The sequence below is a fragment of the Malus domestica genome, chromosome 06 (genome assembly GCF_042453785.1).
Source record: "Malus domestica chromosome 06, GDT2T_hap1".
NCBI lineage: Eukaryota > Viridiplantae > Streptophyta > Magnoliopsida > Rosales > Rosaceae > Malus > Malus domestica.
In genome coordinates this window covers 3,639,004-3,649,675 of record NC_091666.1, presented here as the reverse complement: position 1 = coordinate 3,649,675, position 10,672 = coordinate 3,639,004, and positions in this window count along the sequence as shown.

Below are 10,672 nucleotides of genomic sequence, written 5' to 3'. Positions count from 1 at the left end.
CTTGGGCTATGGTTAGTGGGCCGAGTTATAGGGTTGGACCTAGGCTAAGGGAAATAGGTTAGGCCCAGGGTATTGGGCTGCCTGGCCCAAAGGTTTGGGACGGTTCATTCAAATCAGGTTTCTAAGCTACAGGTCGGGTCAACCTGGTTTCAAGCCATGGGTTCGGCCAAAATCTGGGCAAAGTTTCCTGAACTCCCTTCAAGCTCATTTCTACACCATTTTCAATTATTCAAAAGCCAAAATGAAGCTTAGGATGAGAGGAAGAGATTCGTACTAATTTTGGGTTGTGTGGTGGCCAAAGTTGACCGGAAAATGGCTAGCAAACCACTGGTTCTCACTGAAAAACTGGAAAGTGTTTTTCCCTATGGGTTTTGCATCCAAAATCTATAAAAACTACTTAAAATATCCCAAACTTACTCCTAAACACGATCTACGAAGAGTTAAGAAGGTTTTTGGCTTTACCTTGGTCGGAAAACTCGAAATCTCATCAGAGTTCCCAAGCACAGTAATTGTGCACAGTGCAGAGAAATGGAGAGATCAGAGAATGGTGAAAGGAAGGGAAGGAAATTCTAGATGGCGGTGATGATGGTGAGGTCACGATGGTTGTTGTAAGTGTGTAAATGTGGGTGTGTATGTGTGTGTGTCTCGTCGGAGAAGAGAGCACTAAGAGAGATAAGAGAGAGTGAGGGAGAGTTCCAAAGAGATCATGGGAGGGAAACAAAAAAGGGCACTAAAAATGGGGTGCCACATGTCAACCATGCAGAGGTCCAAACTGGGGGAAAAATCTCCTCTTGTGAAATTATCAAAATGCCATTACGTTCAAAAATTCGTACAAGCTTCATTTTAACTCCGAATTCGATTCCAATTTTTCCTCCGCGTTCGTATCTACAAGTGATACGTAAATAAAATATAAGAAAAATTCTAACATTTCAACAGACGAAGGTCAAAGAAAGTCAACCTTTCCATAGATAAGGGTATTTTCGTAATTTTAATTAAATTAAAACTTAATTTTCTATACGGGTCGTTACAGTTTTAACTTCTGAGAAAGGTTTTACAAACTTGAAAAGAAAAACTCATTCATTTTGCATATCTTTGCACATTTGATATTTTGTAGTTGACTAGTAGTGTATTGGTGATTTTTAGGCTCTTATTTTGGAGTGTAGATGTAGTACTTAACGACAAATGTGTTTTTATGTTTTGAAGTAATATTTATGTGGCAATGTAGTATGTGCAAATTTAAGAAAAAAAATATTTTTCTTAATGAGTCATAACGGGTGTGACACTACATAAGCCGTTAAAATAACACATGTTACACACCACAAAACACGGCAAACACGACCTGTTTATCAGGCCTACTAAATAATATATGTGGTTTTCATATATCAACATCGGATCGAGCTAACGTCCTTGTCTTAGGACAAATATTACAAGGATATAACCCTAAATCATTTCAACATGCATATATATATATATATATATATATATATATATATATATATATATATATATATATATATATATTAAGAAGCCCTAGTTGTTAGAGAAAACAAAAAAAAAACGAAATCTCCTCGCGGAACCCGTCTTTTTGGCCTTCAATTGGCATCATTCTCTCTTGGTCTCTTTTTCCTCTTGCCCTCCCTATTTCACCCTATTCTAACTATATTCCTCCTCTAGTTTCCTCATGCTACCTTTATTCTACAACTGCAAGGCTTAGTTGTCGTAAGTGTTATTTTTTAGGGTAAACTGCCGTTTGACCTCTTAAACTATTACCCAGTTGAAATTGACCACTAACCTATTTTTTTGGTAAATTAATCCTCTGAACTATTAAAATCAATCAATTAACCCCTTACCGTTAGATTTCGTCCACTATTCCGTCAAATTTAAAGGCAAATTAATTTTTTCATCAACAATTCTTACTTGTCAGTTGTAACTAATAAAATAATAATACGTGGACATAAAATAATTCAAAAACTTATAACATAATATAAAACATAAATAAACCAAACGTTTACATAACAGACCATTTCACATTGTCATTCCACATTATTATGTGTCCACATGTCATAATTTTATTGGTGGTTACAAGTGACATGTAAGAATTGATGTAAAAAGACTAACTTGCCCTTAAATTTGACAAAATAGTGGACGGAATCTAAAGACAATGGGTTAATTGGCTTATTTCAAATAGTTCAGGGGGCGGCTAGTTTACCAAAAAAATAGTTCAGGGGTCAAACGGTAATTTACCCTAGTTTTTATGTTAGTTAAATGTGGATATTTCATGGATGAAAAATTGTATTCTATCTTTGATGTATTTGTAACTGTAAAGTTATGGTGTTTCTTTTAGTGTGTGACCACTTGATATATGGTTGGTATGGCCACTATGTACTTTTTTTTATCATTCTTAACAAAGTTACATTTATTTATAGAAAAACACCTGACCATTTTCTTGGGGAACTATAGTATGATAATGTTGACCCTAAAAACTACCAAACCTACGTGGCGCGTAGGCTGAGTAATTAATAAGCTAACTATGTCCTTCGGTAATGTGCGGGCTTGCCAACTCGTCGGCCAAGCTCGGCCGGTGAATAAAATGAGTTGATGCTTCGTTGGGCGTGTTGTTGATTTTTAAATCTCGCGACTGTGGCCAAGAAAGGAACACGTCTCAGCCTTCGAGTTCTAGAGCTTGAAGACAAGGCTACTAGTCTTGCAAAGTTCACAGATCGTCGGCACCGAGTTCAGTCACAATGATTATATTCATAAGAGTGTAAGAACGCCAAATTGGCACCAACCTATACGGACACAAGTACTTAAAAGAGATGTATGTCTTGATGGTGAATGTGGTTCTGCCGTCAAAATGTCGAACTCTAAAACTTACTTGTGAATATCCAATCATAAAACAACTCGGCGTTTAATGCGCCGAGTCTAGTAATATGTAACACCTAACTTCGCCGAAAAGGCTAATGAGATGACCTCTACCAACAAGGACTCGAAAATCCTTGTCGACCGAGACTTGGATAGGTAATCAGTCGGCTAAGAAGCAGTGTTGTTTATCCAAACTAAAGGTGTTCCTTGATTGGCTAATTCTACGACTCCAGTGCTATTTATCCAAACTAAAGATGTCACTGGTTGCCTTTATAGTGTTGTTTATCCAAACTGAAGATGTGTCGGCGGGAAAAAAAAAATCTCAAGGTTTATGAGAGGTTTCGCGTAGAGCAAGAATTTGCGCAGGCAGTTTGTATGTTGAATTGGAAATGCTTCAAATGTTGCACGATGTCTTATATTTATAACAACAAGCCTACTTCTGGCCAAACTAGAGATATACTCGGATTAGGACTCCTCAACCCAATCCGATTAAACTTCAACCAATCCTAATCTCCATAGGATTCTAAACCAAACCTTTAAACAAACCAGGTTCATCTCTTAATCCCAATTACTTTAGCTTTGAGACTCCTTATTATACCAGGATTCGACTACTTCACTTTTATCCGAAATAATCCTTTTTGTAGCAAGATTCGGCTAACCTCGACAGGGTCGGCCCATGACAGGATTTTAAATAAACAACATTGGGCCAAGAATATTTCTGGGCTCGACCCAAAATAACATTTTGGATCCAAACATTGCCCCCTCTCTTATGAGGTCTTCGGCCTAAAGCTTTTGGCCGAGCCTTGACCTTGAAAAAGCGAAATCATACCCAAGTATCTTTGAAAAACAACGAAAAGCATTGAATATTCGATCCACTTAGGCGCATTCATGAAGCACGATTACACGATCTTAATTTTGTCAGATACTCTGCCACATGGCAATTCCTTAGCTTACTTGTCTGCCTCGAAATGTGCAACCATCAAAACGTCTCTTCACCATTAAATTCGCCGTCATACGTAAACATGCATCCTTAAATCAAAAGAACTTCGATCCTTTCACCTGGATTCTTTGAATATCCATCATGATTATCAGGTTCTCTGGTCGATTCTACCCTACAAACCAAACGATTGATCTTCCTCCCAAAATGCCTATAAACACCTGACTCTTCTTCATTCATATTTTACGCTTTCAAGACTCTTAAATCTCTTGCCATTTGCCCTTTTAAGCTAGAAAATCTCAAAATCCAGAAAATCTCAAAACCCAAAAAACTCCCAAACCCAGAAAATCCTTTGAATCTTCAACAATAGCTTCCAACACCTTTATTACCAAGCTTTATGAGGAGTGCACCAAGAGCATAGACTTCATCGACCAAAATGCTATGAAAACCTTACGGTTTGAAGGCGATTCAATTGCTTCCCACCATATCTTGGGACCACTTTTTAGGGACATCGTCCCAAAGACTATTACTGAAATGCTCAAAGCCCACTGCTTGAAACCCTTGCTCCAAGGGTATGATTGGTCGAAGTGGGATTCAGCCTCACGGAGTTTGGCCCTCAATCCCTACAACCTGGGTAGCTTGGATCGAATGAATGGAGAAGTTCTTCAGCATAGAGTGGAAAACTCTTGGCATTATGATGCTATTAGGCTCTCGACTATTGAGATTGTCATGGACCAAGAGCTTCTCATGGTGGCCCTAAGTTTTTTGTGTTGGGCCACCAACACAATGGTACTCCCCATCGGCCCCATTGGCCCAACCGTGCTCGACATATTCGCCATCCTCGGCACTTCTCTATCTGGTCTTCTAGTTGATATCGTCCTTCCTGGGTATCAATTTGACTTAGACCATAAGTCATTATTCGACGAGCGTGTCATATAAGACCTAAAGAAGAAAGACCAAGAAACCCCAAAAGAAGAAGTCCAGAAGCTGCACAAGAACTTCTTCAACTATAACACTCTCATCTACCACTTTGCTAGCCGAGGGGAGGAAGACCTACATAAAGGGGAACATGAAACCTTCCTATTCTACAGGTACAACAAATTGATTGTTTGTACTACGTCAAATAAATGTTTGATCGAAAACATGCTAGTGGTCGAAGCCCTAGCCAGTGGTCACATCCTAGCTCTTAGTTCGGCCATCCTTGTCAACCTCACGCTTTACCTGGCTAAAGCGACTATCACCAAAATTGACCTACACTATAATGGCCCACTCTGGGTTTTCCAGCTCTGGTTGTAAGTCTACTTCGCCACCCTACGGCCAGAAATCACCAACTTCAAGTCCATTGAAGCCCTAGCTCTCCAATTGGCCTCTAGACTAGCTTCTTCTCACTCGGCCGAAGAAGTCTTCAAGTACTTCTTCGGCCTAGAAGATCTTTGTGACGATGAATTCCTGATCTGCCGTCTTCCAGAGTACCCTCTTCCATCAAGCTTTCATCCTCAGTATGGGATGAGATCGAAGACGCCAATCTTCGTCAAAATTAGGGGGCATTCGTGCTAGCTCGTGACCCTCCCCTTGGCTATGATGCTCGGTGTTCGAGTTGGGAAGTCTACCACCCTCACTTTACTGCTCGGTAACTTGGCTATCTCCAAGGATGCCATGTGCGTCTACTCACCTCCCAATCTCTTCCAAGTCAAGAACATCTCTCTGGTTTGTCAGAAAGAGAGTGTAGAGAGGCCAAGTGAGAATTTCAAGAGAGGTGCACAAAATTCTGCCTTCGACCGAACGTCCTTGAAACTCATAATACTAACACATTTGCTGATTAGTGGGACACATACATCCAAGAATTCTTTGGCACACAGGTCGAGGATGTTGTCAAAAAACTTTTTGACGATCGTCCAAGGAAAAGTCCCACCCCAAAATCCAAAGAAGCGGCCCAAGGTATACATCTTTTATTTATTTCTATTTCTCGCTCAAAACTATCATTCTGACTTGATTTTATTTTCAATGGGTCGTCCAATAAAGCGGGTCAACATGGTCATGACGGCTACAGCCAAAAAGAAGCTTGCTCATCCAAAGAAAGCTGCGACTGTTCAAGCTCCCACGGCCTTTCCTACTCCAGCGGTGGCCACAACTGTGCTAGTTACACCGAGCAAATGGCCTTGCCCGGAGACAGGAACAGGTGGTAATGTTGCCCCGCCCTGAAAACACATAAAAAAAAGACAAAGAAAGGGGAGCAAGAGATTCTTGTGATCTCAAGTTAAACCACAGGAGCAACTACTCCTAGCGTTTCTCTCCTTCCTCCTGTCGTCGAGGCTTCAGCAAGAAGACTGCAAAATCCTCCATTGGATCATGCGACTAACGCTCACCTCACTCTTCCAGGCATTGTCGAACCAATTATCGCTCCATTGGTTAAGGGTCATGCAGCTCCAAGGGCGACCGTTTCTCCTGCTGTTGGTCCAGCCGTTATTGCCGTAGGGGAGGCGGCCACTCTAGCCAAGAAAAGCCTTCCCTCAAATCCAAAAAAGTAATTAATAGTCATCATGAAAGAAGAGGTACAACCATTTTTGCTAGCAATTTTCCCTCTCTACTTAACTAGATCTCTCAACTAATGAACAACATTTTTCTACCTAGGAGGACGAGAGCGAATAACTTTTGTTAGTAAAGTGCCCCTAACCGGCCGAGCTACCACTCACTATCACTCAGCCGGTGATCAAAACGGCTGGCCAAGTCAACCCTCCTACTACCAAGGCAAATGCGGGGCATGAAGCGGTACCTTCTATCGAAACCAAAACGACAGTAGAGACGCTGATTCACCCTCAAGACCAAAATCTTGGCATTCCTCCAAAGGAGGTTACTTTAGCCTTTGTAAAAACCTTTATCATCCTATCATTAACTTTCTGCTTTAGGATTATAAACCAAGAGCAAACATTAAAATGCCAGGTGCCTGATCGCTCATTTCATCGACAATTTTACGCACCGAAGGGTGTTATTTATATTTCTTGGCCGCCTCAGTGGCCATCGAATGTACATAGCCTCCGTCGGCCACATAAATTAAGAAGCTCTCTTAAACACTGGGCTCGGCCACTAAGTTCTCTAGGTTTGAGCAACGAACCAGAAGACATGGTTGAGGTTTCCTCTCGGCAGGTCTATCACAACTTCTTTATCTGTTATTCTTTTGGATTCTTCTTTACTAATTTCTACTTTATGCACCTTTATAGGAAGTCAAGCTCGACGCTCTCCTCTAGAGTACTTCTGGAGTAGCTAGGCCTTCTACCACATCGGCCGAGCCTTCCAAGACCACCAACTTGCAGGAACTCCTATCCATTTTGGCCTCACAAGTCCTTCAATCTAAAGGCCTCCATTTTGTAGGAGAGTGCCTGAATGATCTTGCAGTCGGTGGCTTGCTCAGCACCGAAAGTGTCGTCTGCCTATCCAATATCTTGGAGTAGAACCGGCAATATTTCACTACTTTTGGAAGGGCTCTCCAGGCTGAGGACGACCTAAAGGCTGCAAAGATCCCTCATGAAGCCAGTTGATTGAAGGTTAAGGCCATAAAAGAAAAGAAAACGAGGTTGGCCGGCCTTGATCATCAATTTGCCGAACTTCAATGGCAAAGATCAGCTATTGCTTCAGAACTCGAAAAGGATTTTGAAGCGAATAGGGCTCAACTGACAAACTTTGTGGTTGGCGCAAAGCAGATACAGCAACTTCAACTTAATAAAATAACAAAACAGGCCGAAGTCACAATGGGTAAAGTAAGGTGGTTGGAACTGAAAACCATTCTTGAAGCATTCCTTCCTTCGACCCCTTAGGATTTTGGTTTTGGTAATCAACTGTTGGAATCTTTTGTAACTTCACCTGTATGCCCAATTAATGAAATGAACTTTTTATTCTCGCTTCTCCCAAGTGACTGGATAGTATTTCTTTAAAAATTTCTCATTGATTAGTAGTTTATGAATTAGACCGGTTCGATCTTTAAGATACTATGCCCCTTTGCCGAGAACTTTGTGGACGATGAACAGTCCTTCCCAATTTGGCCACCATATTTCCAAATCTAGGATCTTTAATTCCTGTTAGTATATGGTTTGCCAAACTAGCTCACATTCACCAAACTTCTTTTGTCGGACCCATCGGTTATAAGCTTGTTCGGCAATCTTTTTCTGTGCTACTAATAAATTGTAAGCATCAAGCCGAGCTTCCTCTAAATCCTCTAACTTTTGCCTAATTGCCTGATTATATTCGGTACTACTCAAACTGCTTTGCTCAACTACTCGCAACGAGTTTATACTTCGCTAGACTGGTAACATCGCATCGTGTCAGTAGGTCAACGCATATAGGGTCGTCCCCATTGCTGATCGGAGTGAAGTTCGATATGCCCATAAAGCCTCGTTTAACTTCAAATGCCACATGCCAGGCTTTTCTTTTATCATTTTTTCGAGAATGCTGATCAAAACTTTATTACTTGCTTCGGCCTATCGATTTTCTTGTGGGTAATATGGCGTGGACTGTTCGAGTCAGATTTTTAGGTTCGCCATATATTTTTTGAACCTATCGACTATGAATATTTTTCCATTGTCAGTTATGATTGATTCTAGTACATCGAATCTTGTCACAATATTTTCCTCCATGAAACTACAAACCTCTCTCGAGGTTAACTCAGCATATGACTTCGCCTCAATCCATTTGGTGAAATAATCGGTTGCTACGAGTATCTATGCATGCTTTGCTAATTCGGAAGACAGTGTAATTTTGTCGATTACGTTTATGGTCCATCCTCTGAATGGCCAAGGTTTGATGACCGAGTGAAGTAATTTAGCCGGGACTCTTTGTCTAGGCCCATGAATTTGACATTCTACACATTCTTGTGCGTACTCGATACAATCCTTCAATATACTCGGCCAAAAATAACTGTGTCGGTGAAGCAGCCAATGCATATTGCGTCTAGATGGATGAGCCCTACAAATTTCTTCATGTACTTCTGCAATTGCTTGGGCAGCCTCTTGCAGGCCGAGGCACAACAACAATAAACCATCCTCACCTTTCCAATACAACTCATTCTGGTATAACAGGTAATTTGTGGCATGGACCCTTATCATGCGGGTCGTGTTTGTCACTAGAGTCATTGAGATATCTCATGATTGACCTTCTCCAATCCTCCAGTAATGTCTCGACTGCACACACTTCCATAAGATCTCCTTGCTCTAACAACGAAGGTAAAGACATCACTTGTGTACAGATCACATGGTCGTGTTTGAGAACTTATGGATTAACCAAGGCTGGGTATGATTGTCATACTACAGGTATCACATGGCCTAGCTCGCCTCCCAAGAGTTGTGCTTCGGAGGCTATTTGAGCCAGTTCGTCTATGTTGGTGTTTCGAACGTGAGAGATGTGATAAGGCGCCAGAGTACAACTTAAGCAATGGGAAGTTCCATTGAGTTGGTTAATCATAAATTCTGAATCACCGAGGATGAGTACGCAGGCTGCCCTTAAGTCGCGAAAGACGCTGAGGCCGATGATAAGGGCTTCACATTCGACCTGATTATTTGTACAATCAAAATCAAGCTTGAGAGAAAAATACCAGTGGTGTTAATCAGGGGATTGAATGACGATCCCAACACTAGTCGAGGCTGAAGTACTGGAGCCATCAAAATACATCGTCCAATAATTATCACGCGTTTCCACCATGTCGATTTCAACGTCGTTGCCTCCGAAACCATTTGAAGGAGGATGTTGGGCTAAGAAATCGGTTAACGCTTGCCCTTTGAGGGATTTATGTGGCAAATATTGCAAACTGAATCCGGGCACTACCATTATCCATTTCCTAATTAGGCCTTTGACCATTGGTCGAGTGACATATACCGAATAACATCGGTCTGGGCGATGACCTGAGTGACGGAAGGGAGCAGGTAATGCCGGAGTTAAGATGCAGCAAAAAACAAAGCCAAGAAGAGTTTTTCTACGGCTGAATAATTAATTTCAGGTGAGTTAAGATTCCGACTAAGATAAAAGATGGCATGTACACGTTTGACATGATTCTCTTATGCAATGAGGCAATCGATGGACCCTTCGACCGTCGAAATGTATAGCTTAAGAGGTTTACCACGTCGAGGCAGTACAAGGACGGGCAAGGTTATAATGGAAACCTTGATTTGTGTGAAGGCCGCTTGATGTTCTTCACGCCATTCGAACCTGTCTAAATCCTTGAGCTTCAAAAGCATAAAGGACACCTTCATTTTTCCCACCAAATCAACTATGAAACAGTGGAGAAAATTTATCTTGCCAAGTAAATACTAGAGTTGCTCTTTGGTCGTCGGGGGTAGAGCATCAATGATTATGCAAGCCTTATTTGTGTCCACCTAGATACCACGATGGTGTACAAGAAAACCCAAGAAGTTACCAGTTGATACATCCAAGGCGCACTTGGCCAAGTTCATTTTGAGATTATGTTGGCACATACGAAGGAAAGCTTGTCGAAGATCATCGAGATGAGTTCAGTAGCCCTTCAATTTATCTATCACATGATTGATATACGCTTCAATGATCGTACCAATCAAGTCATGAAAGATGGTGTTCATAGCACGTTGGTATGTGGCACCAGTATTTTTAAGGCAGAATGGCATGACTACCCATTCGCAGGTCCCGAGTGCCCCTGGGCAACAAAAAGCAGTTTTGTGAACATCAGCTTCAGCAATAAAGATCTGGTAGTAGTCAGCATGGCCATCCATGAAGGACAACATTTCATGATTGGCTGTGGTGTTAGTTAACAAATATAAGATTGGCATAGGATATTCATCTTTAGGGGTTGCCAAATTTAAATTACAAAAATCGATGCAGATGCATAGAGTGCCAAATAACCATTCAACGTATGCG